This window comes from Bicyclus anynana, chromosome 15 (assembly GCF_947172395.1).
Source record: "Bicyclus anynana chromosome 15, ilBicAnyn1.1, whole genome shotgun sequence".
NCBI lineage: Eukaryota > Metazoa > Arthropoda > Insecta > Lepidoptera > Nymphalidae > Bicyclus > Bicyclus anynana.
Genome location: NC_069097.1, coordinates 1,012,316 through 1,026,519, shown reverse-complemented (window position 1 = coordinate 1,026,519; position 14,204 = coordinate 1,012,316).

Sequence of the window (14,204 nt, the reverse complement as noted above, 5' to 3'; positions counted from 1 at the left end):
CTTAGGTCCCAGTTCAATACTGCCAAGAAGCCTCTAAAAATTTATCACAGTTTTTAGTCATCAAATGATGATGGATTTATTTAGTTAGTTTGATAAAACCAAATAACTGAACTGATTTTTGTGAAAATATACAAGATGTCTCTGCGAAGTGTGTTGATTTGAATAAGTTCTTGTTATTCATTTCATTTATTCATTTATTTTGCTGAGAACACATACATTCTAATGTATTCAGCTATTTCTGGCATACAACAGTTTATATTACAAATACTATTAACAAAATATAAAAAAAATGAATTCAATAGCAGATGATTAATCAAAAAATAAAAATTAGAACAAGTAAAAAATTACAATCTGTGCAGGTACGAGTACTTATGTCAAATAATAATAATTAATAATATAATAATAATCTTTACAATGTCATAGGATAAACATAATTAATAAATACAAACAAACAAAAAAATTGAAATATTAAAAATGTCACAATACATAGTTTTTTATTTGCTTTTATAATTTAAAAAATCTCTAGTTGAATAAAATCCATAATTAATGAGCCACTTTCTAAGTGCGGGTTTAAATTTTTTATAGGGCAATAATTTCATGTTTTCGGGCAACGAATTAAATATTTTAATACCCATACAATGGCAACTTTTTAAGTATGTTGCAGTTCTGGGAAATCTGCCCAAGACTAATTTTTGGGGATGTCTTAAGTTTCTATTGCTTTGGTCCTGTGCCTTCATAAACAGATTCATATTAGATATAACAAAAAGCGCTAATTGAAATATATACAGGCAAGGCAGAGTTCTTCCATTTTTTTAAATAGAGGCCTACATGAATCAGTAGGGAGACATCCAAATATCGCACGAATACACTTTTTTTGTGCAATGAAGGCTCTTTCTAATTCACATGAATTACCCCATGATATTACACCATATCTTAATATCGATTCCACATTTGCAAAATAAACCATTTTCATTATTTCAAAAGATGTAGTTTTACGTAGTCTATTTAAAACAAATTTATATTTATTAAGTTTATTACATATATGTTAATGAAAGGTTATGTTGTAAATGTTGTAAAGGTTGTTTTTTTTAAAGTTAACTCAAAATTATTTTTTTTTCAAACACAATAGAGTAGTCAGAGACGGGCACAAAGTGTTCAAGAAGGGTAAGCACATGTGTATTTTTGCATCTATGAAGTGCATGCCACTGTGTGTAGCTATAAAACAATGTTGTACTCGTATTTATGGCTGTCACAAGTGGTTGGATGGTGCCTGTACATCTGCTTTAATATATTGTGCTTTCTGATCGGAATACATAGCGTACTGTTTATCAGTAACTTTTCAAAAAGCCTCAATAGGCAAAGAGCCAGAATCAACTTAGAGAGGCCTAGGGTTTGATACCCTGATCATGGATTCGTCGTCATCAACCCATATTCGGCTCACTGCTGAGCTCGAGTCTCCTCTCAGAATGAGAGGGGTTAGGCCAATAGTCCACCACGCTGGCCCAATGCGGATTGGCAGACTTCACACACGCAGAGAATGAAGATAATTCTCTGGTATGCAGGTTTCCTCACGATGTTTTCCTTCACCGATTGAGACACGTGATATTTAATTTCTTAAAATGCACACATTTTTTTTAAGATCATGGATTACTTGTAGGGAATCTTTAATATTGGTCACATTTAATTTTGGCACGTATTTCACTATATAGTAGAAGAATCTGCATTAGAAACGGACCTCAAAAATCTGGATGATTTTTTTTATATAAATTTAGTACGTTGAAAAATATATTGCAAGTTAGTTGACTAATAATTTCCTGGCTAAACTGTTATTAACCAAACGATGGGCTGATCAGCTAAAAGATGATAAAAAGACGAATTTCTACACGCTAGTAATGGCCACCAACAGAAGCCGGTGGAAAACGTGGACCCGCAGGAGGTTGAGATCGTACCAGGACCACGATCTTCAGAAATGAAAGAACGACTGCAGGGTCTCTCCCTGCAGTCGTGTAATACAATACATGACTAGCTAACAAATCCAATATGGCGGCCTCCCCAAGATGGCGGACTGGCTATTTGAAATCCACCCACATGATATGGATATCAAATAAAAGGGTCTGCTGCCAGAAAGACGAAAAAAATAGTCACGTGACTTAAATTCAATATTAGTAATTTTTAGTGCGTGCCAACAACGTGTTTTTTAGTTTTTTAAACTATTTAAAGTTTTTATGCATGTATTCGCATCGTACGGATTTCAGTGGACGGACTTTACCTACCGTGAAATTAAAAATCAGTATGATGCGATGCGTCCGATACGTATGATGCAGATCTGTGAACGCTTACCATTATAGTTAGTAGAAGTGCGTTAACGGATTTTTGTCAGGGTCGGATGAAGAAGCTCTAAGGACTGACAAATTCGCGGGCTAGTAAATCTACGTTAATTATTGTGATAATATTAGTATCAGGTTTTCATGTAATTGACATTTAATTATTTACTGTCTAAATCTATAAGACCGTAAATGGTTGATCACGTGACTCCCGTTATATACATATTATAAAAATAGAGTTTAAAATTGATAACCAAGTCGTTCGCACCATCTAATAATTTATGTAAATGTCGCGCAGGATACCTTTTAAATAAGAAGTTACCAGCAATAAAATAAATACCCTACCGACAACAAAATACCTGCGAAATGGGTATACAGTGCGGGGCGCCCTCTGCATTAGCATCTGGCATATTGTCCTGTCAATCATGGCACACGCGCATCACCCACAATCTACATACAGATGGCCGAAACGGGAAACCCTAAAGTGTTGGCAATAAACTCGGGTGACAATATTGAGTTTATTCAAATTTTTTGGAAAATAATGTTAGACGTATGGTAATGCTTACGTGATCGGGAGGGTAAGTTGGTGCGATCTATCTGTATGATATTTTACTTTGTTTTTTATATAGGTATATATATTTTTTGTTTATTTTATTAACCCTTAACTGTAGTCGTGGGTCCATGGCGGTTTTTCATTGTGTTTTACTATTAGATATGATTATTTTTCGAAATCACGATTTAAATAACGGCTGATTAAAATAATATAAATTAACAAAACGATAAAAGAGCATGATTCAAATAACGATATACATAGTAATGGGACCCGTGGACCCAGGACGATATAAGTGTGATTATTTTTCACTACTATAGTTAAGGGTTAAGGCAAAGCGCACGCCCGATTTTGTGTGGAATTCGTTGTTTGTCAATCATCAACATAACATCTTATTATTTCTAATAAAACTTATTGAAGGACTTTGAAACCCGACAACTCGCAAAACCTATTAGTTTGTGGTAGGGCTAACTTTCAGTTTCATAGACGAAGAAGGTCTGGATATACATATAGGCTGATCGTTTTGAAGGCGGTCCTGGGGCAAATAATTATTATAATAACTACAATATTAATAAAATTTAATCAAATCAAATTCGTCTATAATAAATAAGTGGAATACAGAATTAATTTCATGAAAATTGGTTAAGCGGCTAAGATATTTTAAAAACAGACTTTCGCATTAAATAGCTTCACAGTAAGGGTGCCAGACATAACACTAATCTTGGATTCGATCCCCACATGTTGAATATTGTTGTACCCACTTCAAAAGCATTTATGACTTACTGTGGCTAAATCAGAACAATGATCATATTTTTTTAAAAAATCGGTTATTATTAAAAAAAATTTAATGTTAGTTTGAAAATATTTTCAAATTGATCCTGATTCGTATGGATCCTGGTGACAAATGAACTCAACCGCAAACAATAAAGCTTGGCGTGTGACTCGACTGTGATCACCTTGACTGTGACGGACAATCACGGCGCCAAATTATACTGTAACCTAATTCATGATGTATGTTCTAATTAGTTTTATTGATTCGGTTAGTTATAAGCCGATTACTGTATTTTGGGTTGGACAACCCTTCTTTTATTGTTTATTCATATGGATTGGCTGTAGTTTTAGCTGAGTTGCAGCCGTTAAATTCTGTTCTGACGGGTATAGTATACGGTGCAATTTCATCTTTACAATATGAAATGATGATGAATATCTAGAATGATAATTATAAAAGATCAACCTTTTAGTTTATTGGTGGCTCAGCGTAATATCATCTTTACATCAAAAGTACAAAGAAGTCTTATGAAATGATAATTAGTATTGTGAAGAATGATGATTTTAAATGAGCAACTTTTAAGTTTATTGACGTTTCATAAACATTTCATCTTCCCACAAAATGTAGAAAATGATAATGATTATCTAATAAGAATGATTATTTTAAATGGGCAACTGTTGAATTTATTGCCGGCTCTTCTCAGCTGAACCTGTATACCGAACCGATGGTAAAGTCTTGTAAATTATGCCTACTTTAAATTAACGAATTTTCATTTTGGACATCAAGTTGGATGTATTCCTTGCATGTCCTTGAAGTGTTCGTAATTTTTATGTGATAATTTTTCACTAACTGTTGAACTGTTTGGTTTGACAATGTGTACCAATCAATTTTTTATTAAAAAAAATCAAAACTAAAGTACTAATTTAATATGAATCGATGTTTAAACAAATATATGACATAATAATTCTAAATCAAAAAGTAAAACAATCCTTGCGTACCTATTTTAACAAACCACTTTACATGAAATATTGCAATTTGATTTGACCTTTAATATTAATGGAGCTTACGCTGACTCGACCGAGAATACATCCCGCGACCTCGGCGTACCTACTCGTCTCAGATCACTTCGAATGCAATCAAATAAAATTCATTTGGCACATCAATCCAAGCCTACACACTGACAGAGTTATCTTGGTTTATGATTTGGAATCTTGCTGCTGAGTTATATAGCGAAAGGAGTCTTAATCCTATTGAAGGTCATGGTCTATACTATCGTCTTATATATTATATTATATTATATTATATACAGTCATATATCATCGGTATACAGTATGAGCCGTGATAGCCCTGTGGATACGACCTCTGCCTTCCTTTCCGGAGGGTGTGGGTTCGAATCCGGTCCGGGGCATGCACCTCCAACTTTTCAGTTTTGTGCATTTCAAGAAATTAAATATATAACGTATCTCAAACGGTGAAGGAAAAACATCATAAGGAAAATTGCCAGAGAATTTTCTTAATTCTCTGCATGTGTGAAGTTACACACATGCAGAGAACACACAAATTTACTATACAAATTTACTAATCCAATTTTTATGATTATATAATGGGACCCATCTGGAAGTATACTATTTCAAACAAAAAAAAATTAAATTGATTAACTACTAAGACTAAGTTATGAGGATGTTCAACAAACATTAAAACAAACCATACGCGTCGAATTGAGAACATACTCCTTTTTTGAAGTCGGTTAAAAATAATTTTCATTGACTCTAGTAGCCTATACCGCCCTCTTAAAAATAATCAAATGACTATTTAGGAGATATGCATGTAGGCTTTATGGGTTTCAGATGATTCAATATCTAAGTGTTGGTCGTAATTGTAAATTTATTCCTTTATGCTAATACGTTTAATTAAAGTGCATTAGTGTATTAAACTATCGATATTGGAAATACATATTATAATATATATATATATATACATTGGAAATACGTTTACAAAATACATAGTGATCTAGCGATTTTCATACTGTCTTGACGGCCTCCGTGGCGCAGTGGTATGCGCGGTGGATTTACAAGACGGAGGTCCTGGTTTCGATCCCCGGCAGGGCTGATTGAGGTTTTCTTAATTGGTCCAGGTCTGGCTGGTAGAAGGCTTCAGCCGTGGCTAGTTACCACCCTACCGTACCGCCAAGACCCTACCCAAAGACGTACCGCCAAGCGATTTAGCATCCCGGTACGATGTCGTGTAGAAACCGAAAGGGATGTGGATTTTCATCCTCCTCCTAACAAGTTAGCCAGCTTCTATGTCAGATTGCATCGTCACTTACCATCGGGTGAGAATGTAGTCAAGGGCTAACTTGTAAAGAATAAAATAACAAAAACAATTAAATAAAATTTAAGATCCTAGGTTATATTCCTTTTGCAATTACTTGCGTTAAAATCATACTATTATAAGTGCTTGTTTTACCACCTCTAGCAGGCTAATTCAATAACTTAGATGTATGTTAGTATATGACATAAACGAAATTTAGATTCTGTGTAACAAATGTCATCTGGCGCCTACTGGCAACCCTTCCTGAATATCAACAGTAGGTAGAAAACATTTTTTTTTATTTATTTATTTGTAACGCCAACAATGACAGCAGAAAACATTATATATAAGTGAGTTACAAAATTCTTGAACTACTGCAGCCATCTTTTACAGGCATTCACAGCACTGCAGAGTCCGGTTAAAAACTTAAAGTAAAAGATTTAACCTACAATCTAAAATAATTTACAAAATAATAATAAAATAATTAAAATGTCAAAATCTCATTTCTCAGTTGATTGTTCTGAAACAGACAGTTCCTTGTTGTTCCAGTAGTTAGCCTATGTGGCTTCGAAAGACAAGGTCCTAGATTCTATTTCGGTATGAAATACCTACTGAGCTTTTAATTTTCATGAGAAAATTTCAGGACAAATTATATCCCAGAGTTGGGAAGATGGTGGTGTTACTAAACCTAAACAAAAGCCTATACGAACCTTAATATAAAAAGGCCATCTCAAACACTCTTCAAAAATTAAATATCCCTGTACCTGAATAGTAATAGTCTTAATTCTTATTATTAAATCTCTTAATTATTATAAAATTTTTTTTCTTACTTACTTACTTATTTGTATTTGTTGTATTTTTAATTATTATTGTTATAATTCTCTCTATTTTTTTTTATAAAGATTTATGTTTGTTTTTTTTTGATTGATTTATGTTTGAGTATTTTGTGACGCCATTATTTTCGTATGTGTATTCGTGGATAGTATCGTTGTTTACATGTTTAAACTATTTTTACGTTTATTTTAGATTTAAGAAATAATATGGAAATGTTAACTATCCCTAAGAAATAAAAATAAAAAATAAAATATTATGTCCTGCAGTGGACGTCCATTTGCAGTTATGATGATGATGATAATGATGATTATGGGGTTAATTTTTCTTCTACAATAACAATTAGAAGTGAATTATATAAATGCCTACTTGCATTATTTGGTCCTGGCAATAAACAACTCACAATCAATAATTCAACTTTAACCTACGCCGTGCTCGCTCGCTGCGCCGTATTTGAGCAGTAAATCCATTTCAATATATGAGTAACGAATTAGCATAACCGGGTGAAGGGTATTTCGCTCATTGTTCGCTGTCAGACGTAATGTATCATTACATATTAAAAAGAGTTAAGTAATGAGGTATTGGATACTCTTTGAATAATTGATATTAATTTGGCCAGGGTCGGTATCAAGGTCGCCTCATCGGTTATAGTTGAGCTAATATTACCTAACAAAATTAAATTTTGACGTAGATTTTACACTTTCTGACCATACCTTCGTTATTTTACTTAACACAGGTAAATATGGTACCCAAATAAAAAGTATTTTTTATATATTTTTTCGTCATGAAATCTTGTCTTCCTCGATGAGATTCCCAAGAAAAAAAGTTAAAAAATGTTTATTACAAATTAATTGTTTATTAAACTATTAATTTTGCTAATGACAAAATATAGTACGAAAAGAAAGCTTGGATTCACTTGGACCGACTTTTACACAAGGAGTAGAACTATTTATTTTACATAAAATAATTAATCCTTATTGCCAATTCCAGGCCACTTATATCGAAGAGCTGATGAACGTTGGGGTCCCAAGGTGCTGGAATGGCGACCCCGCACCGGAAAGCGCAGTGTCCCCATCAGGTGGACCGAGGATATCAAGCGGGTTGCAAGGAGCCGCTGGATTTTTAATTTTACGGTAGATAAAATCTGTTCGATGCGATACGTACAGATCAGTGGACGTCTGCCATTAGCAGAACCTGCCATCCGAACCAGTGGTAGTCTCTACAAAATACAAATAGTCAAACTTGACGATTGAAAATTGCTTGTACACCAAAAACCATTTTAAATTTTACTTCCAGTAACATGTACAATCAAAATAAACCCGCGGGTTACAACTAGTCTTAAAAACACGAGTAAAACAAAGAATGGTGGAGCAATTAGTCAGTAATTGTATCTGCGAGTATCGCTCATCTGCGCTATCACACACTGATACCATTTATCAGCGCCGCTCACCGATATGTCACTGTTGGGAATCGCAGTAACACTGTTAAGGTGCGAACATACTGAGTAATTTAAAAAGCAAAATTTCATAAGCCCACGACATTTCTAACAGTATTGTAAAGGGAAACAACCACATCAAAAATAGACTAGTAGTTTGGATTTTGCATAAACATTTTTTTTGCTGCAACGTCCCCTGGTGAGTTATCAGTTATCACCGTTAGGTACACCTATCTAAGATGATGTACCAATCAAAATAGAACTCATGAAAAAAAAACCGCCTCACTTATTTCAGCCTCTAAGAAGGATTGCTGTGTCTGAGGGCCTGTGTTCACTAGTGTAATTAGAATTTTACTCTACAATATTTGATTGCTAAGTAACTTTGCAATTCATAGATTTTTGCGGAGAATAGCAAAATAAATAACCCGTATCTATTCCTATTGTAATATTACATAGAGGGAAAGTTTGTAGAGGGTACTACTGAATTTATTTTTATTTTAAGTTTGCAAAGTTTTAGGTAAATTTTGTGAATTGAATTTTTTATCAAAGCCACGTTATTTGTGTTATAGGCTATATTTTATCCCTGTATGATAACGGGAACGGGAACTACGCGGATGAAACCGCGTGGCAACTGCTAGGTATAAATAACACAACGGTGTGCACTAAGCCTAACCCTCGCAGGATGTTAGCTCCACGCTGATATATGTCGCGCGCGCAGGCAGCATTTGTCGCGAGCTTAGCATATCGCCTTTACACCTGGGACGAGACATGCCAGAACTAACACTCCTAAACAAAATCCTTGAATAAGAGAGTAGAAGTGCAGAAGAATATACGATGAATAAATCTGCCAACTTGCATTGGAGCTTGCATTGAAAAAAAAATACTTTGATTTTTTTTTTATTTTTGTCACATATTTACAGTCTATCTGTCTGCCTATTTGTCTATTTTCTCTGTCTGATAATTTATGGATTTGGATTGGATGGGAACATATTTTCATACGGTCGTTTCATATTTATAGTTCAATTTAAGATTGTGCTTGCATCCTTCGGCTCCTTTCTTATGAACTTAATGTCATAGGCCCTGCATATAAATAGGTTAATTATTATCATTATCAACCCATATTCTCAGCTCAGCAGTAAGCCACTGCTGAGCTCGATTCTCCTCTCAGAATGAGAGGGGTTAGGCCAATAGTCCATTACGCTGGCCCCAATACGGATTGGCAGACTTCACACACGCAGAGAATTAAGAAAATTATCTGGTATGCAGGTTTTCTCACGATGTTTTTCCTTCACCGTTTGAGACGCTTGATATTTAATCTCTTAAAATGCGCACAACTGAAAAGTTGGAGGAGCATGCCCTTGACTGGATTTGAACCCACACCCTCCGTAATCGGAGACAGAAGTCATATCACTGGGCTATCACGGCTCATAAATAGGTTAACTTAAGCTAGATAAAATTTTGTTTCTATAGCTATGTATGTGGAACCATAACTCGCTTGGGAGGGCGTTATTCATGATTGTGATGTAAATGAATAGCAATAATGTGCAACTAGCGCACGGCTGCATAACGCCGTCCACTTATGCGGCCGCACGCGTCGATGCCGCGCGGGTGTCGCGGCGGACGTTTTTAATCGCTGACCTCTGACACGTTTGCCGCCCTGAGAATCGAACCTGCACTTGTGAAATTGCATGTTAATGTAAAAATTGGCAAATTAAGCTTATAGGGCGTGTACTTGTAAGTACACCCTGAAACACCCGATTCTGTTCATTTATTTATAGGGTTCTTATTACATCAAAAGTCTCAATAGCTCAACAGTAAAGGGACTGGACTCACGCCGAGAGATCACGGGTTCGGACCCCCACCCGCTGTTATTGTCGTACCCACTAGTATTACAGTTTTGCCAATAAATTAGATGAAAAAGGGGAATATTAATCATATTACATCTTAACATAATTATTTTGGCAAATATTATTTAAAAATAAACTTACTAATACTTTAATTTTCCCAGTAAGAATTTTCATGATTTTCCTGATAGATATAAGAATATATATAATGTTAATGTATCTATTAAATTTTTACGGCCTCCGTGGCGCAGCGGTGTGCGTGGTGAACTTACAAGACGGATTTCCTGAGTTTGTTCCCCGGCTAGGACGATTGAGGTCTTCTTGTTTAGTCCAGATCTGGCTGGTGGGAGGCTTCTTAACACCCTACCGGCAAAGACGTACCGCCAAGCGAGTCGCAGGGATTCGCTGGATGCAGGCGGCTCAGTATCGTGATGTTCGGAAGTCCCTACAAAAGGCTGATATGATGATGATGATGATAATCAGCCTATTTAACGGCTCAACTAAGGGCAAGGGTTCCCTCTACAGCTCCAATACGGATTGGCAACTATCTATATGCTAAATGGTTTCTATAAAAATTGTTTCTTAAGAAGTAAACTCCAAAACTTACGCCTCTTCATTCTAAGAAGTCTATTCAAATATACTTTGTTAAAAATAAATTTGTTAAATGTTTTTTATTTTCATCCAGATGGATGTATTAATCTGACCTATTGATTTGCATTTGATCCGTTCGACCTTATGATTCAATTTGCCGGGTCAATGTTATCGTTATTTCTTTAAATGAATCGAGTAGTTTGGTAGTTTTAAGTTTTTTATGTTAGACACATACCTAATGATATTTGAATAAATATTTCTTTTATTAAAATTTATGTATTGCGGCGAAAAGAGGATGCGTTTCTTCATTTTTTATTTTTCAATTAATAGTTATGTCATATAAATAGATAATAATATATTGTCGAAAAAGTTAAGTTTATTTCAGTAAAGGTAACTATGTGAGTGATGTGATAGCCTAGTGGATATGACCTCTGCCTTCGATTCAAGGGCCTAGATTCGAATCTAGTCCGGGGCTTGTACCTCCAACTTTTAAGTTGTGTGCATTTTAAGAATAAACAGTGAAGGAAAACCATCGTGAGGAAACTTGCCTACCTGAGAATTCTCTACTTGTTTAAAGTCTATCCGCATTGGGCCAGCGTGGTAGAATAAGGCTTTAACCACTCTCATTTTGAAAAGAGTCTCGTGCTCATCAGTTAGGCGATATTGAGTTCGTAATGATGGTGATGATGAACTATGTGAAAACTGGTAAAACTTTGTACATTGTTTTAAATCTATTTCTAATAAATATTCAAAAACAAAATATTGGTTACATACCTAATAATATTTGAACAAAATATATCTTTTACTAAAATTTATGTACTCCGGCGAAAAAAGGATGCGTTTTCTTAATTTTATATTTTTTGCAAAAAAAGTCATAATATAAAAGATTACTAATTAATAGTTATCCTACTACTAATATTATAAACGCGAAAGTTTGTTTGGATGTTTGTTACTCTTTAACGCCGCTACTACTAAACTGGCTGAAATTTGGAATGAAAATAGATTTTACTGTGGATTCACTGTGGAACACATAGGGTACTCATTGTCCCGAAAAAATCCATGGTTTTCCGAGATTTTCAAAAAACAGGTAAAATTTTGTACATTGTTTTAAATCTATATCTACTAAATATTATTAAAAACAAAATATTGGTCACTTCCATATTAAAATAACTTATAAAAAAGGAACTCTGTACCAAAAAGTTATGTTTACAATTTACATTCTTGTAACTTAATACGCGTAAAAATAAAGCCTTAAAAATACCAAAACAACCTCCTCACGTACTTGATCTACAATTGAATGGATAAAAAATCAATTTAATGGCCGCGATTACAAGCAATATAATTGGATAACGATCGAGAAATTTGTACAAACTGCGTCTCGTGTCACCGAGTTTCATAATGTACGTAAACAGAATACTTAAAAGGGTACTGCAGTCGATTACAATCATTATGACTGTAATTAATGGGTTACAATTAGTATTACCGTTTAATTAATTATTATTATTGAAGGTAGTACTTCGAGGAATTCCAAAATGGGCTAAGTGACTACGATAACTAGAGGACCATTGACTGACTTTTAGTCCTCACACACCCAATAACATTGTTATTCATCATATTCGGCTTACTGTAGAGCACGGATATCCTCTCAGAATGAAGGGTTAGGTTAATAGTCCACCACTTTGACCCAATGGAGATAGGCAGACTTCACACACGTAGAGAATTAAGAAAATTCTCTGGTACATGGGTTTCCTCACGATGTTTTATTTCACCGTTTGAGACACATGATATTTAATTTCTTAAAATGCCCACAACTGAAAAGTTGAAGGTGCATGCCCGTTACATTGGCATTATAGTAAGAAAATTTCGTTTTGTCATTTAAATAACGAAGTAAATAGAAATAAAAATAAATCGTCTACTTCTCATTCTTCTCTTGGCCAAGCTTTAAAAAAGTAGGTAATATTTTTTCCCGTTTTGCCACATTTTTCATTGATAATGTCAAATGAAATTGAAATGGTCATAGCATGTTATTTGACCTCGATAGAATTCCTCAATTAAACAAAAAAATATGTATTCTGCCAAAGTTTTAGATAAAATAACCAAACTCTAATTAAACCAATATTATTCGAAATAAACAACAACAATCAAGTGGTTATTCCTTATGTAAACCACAAAACAACCAATATTAACCGATACAATCTCTCGATGAAGTTATTACCGAAATGTTACACTTTAATAGGAACAGTTTCCGAGAAACTCAATCCGATGATAATATTTACTGATGTATGTGTATTAGCTGGGCGCCTGTCCCAGGGCTGGTTGCAACCCCCGGCCATAAATTAGCGTATTTAATTATTAATTTCTTTAAGTACAAGGTAAGATATATTTGAACAACCTGACTGGGACTGCCCAGGTCATATGTAACGCTAACGATTTTATTTCTTTTATAATTTGCACAGACGCTAAACATCTAGAGTATCTAAATTTATTTTTTTATAATTTTTTTCAATAAAATCAATTAAATAAAATATAAGTTATACTTCTAATTTGTATTTTGCGCTTGTGTTTTATCTACCAGCATGAAATACACCAGCCACTTTAAAAATTGATTAAATAGTTTTCCAGAATTACACCAACAGACGGAAACACTAAAAATAACTTATATTAACCAAACCATATTTACGTACTGAAATTCGTCAAAATGTCTTCAGCGGGTCTCTAGCTTTATAGGAGAGGGATGAACCATCTCTCCAATGCGAGTCGGCGGGCCTGAAGTGATTACTAATGAATGATTAATATTAGATGTTATATATAATGGCCGGGATCGACGGCTTATAGTAATCTCCGAGGCCTGTGGGTGTAGTAGTGTGAAGTAACTTCCTCTGGGCACTTCACAACTTCTGGGCTGAGGAATTTCACTAAAAATTTCTTGGAAGAAAGAAAAGCTCAGTATTTTATAGCTGGAAATAGGCATTGAACCCAGGACTTCGTGATTTCAAGCCACATGGCGTAACTACTGGATCAGAGATAGTTAATCTTGCAATAGGCCTTAAGAAATACGCAAATTAAGTTGAAAACTAATACTGATATATTTTTAGTTATAAAGCAGCACCTCTACCTGTAGATACTCTGTGCAGCACGGACCGACTGGATCGCGGGCGTCTGAGATCGTAGCGTAGATTACACTCGTATAAACATTGTAAATTATATTTATTACATTATATTCGGGGCCCGGTGATATTTGTTTAGCCCTATCGGCGCCCCGCCCCGCCTGCTCCGACTTTTAATTTGAACTAACAAACGAACATTCGGTTTTGATTTAAATCACGATACGCCTCTGCTTTAATTTCACGTTGGCGAAATGGATTTTAAAGTGTATACGTCTTGAACATTCCTTATTTGAAATTAGCTGACGCCACGTGGTTTCACCCGCATGGTTCTCGTTCCCGTAGGAGTACAGGGATAATATATAGCCTTCCGTGATAAATGGGCTATCTAACATTGAAAGAATTTTTCAAATCGGACCAGTACTTACCGAGATTAGCACGTTCAA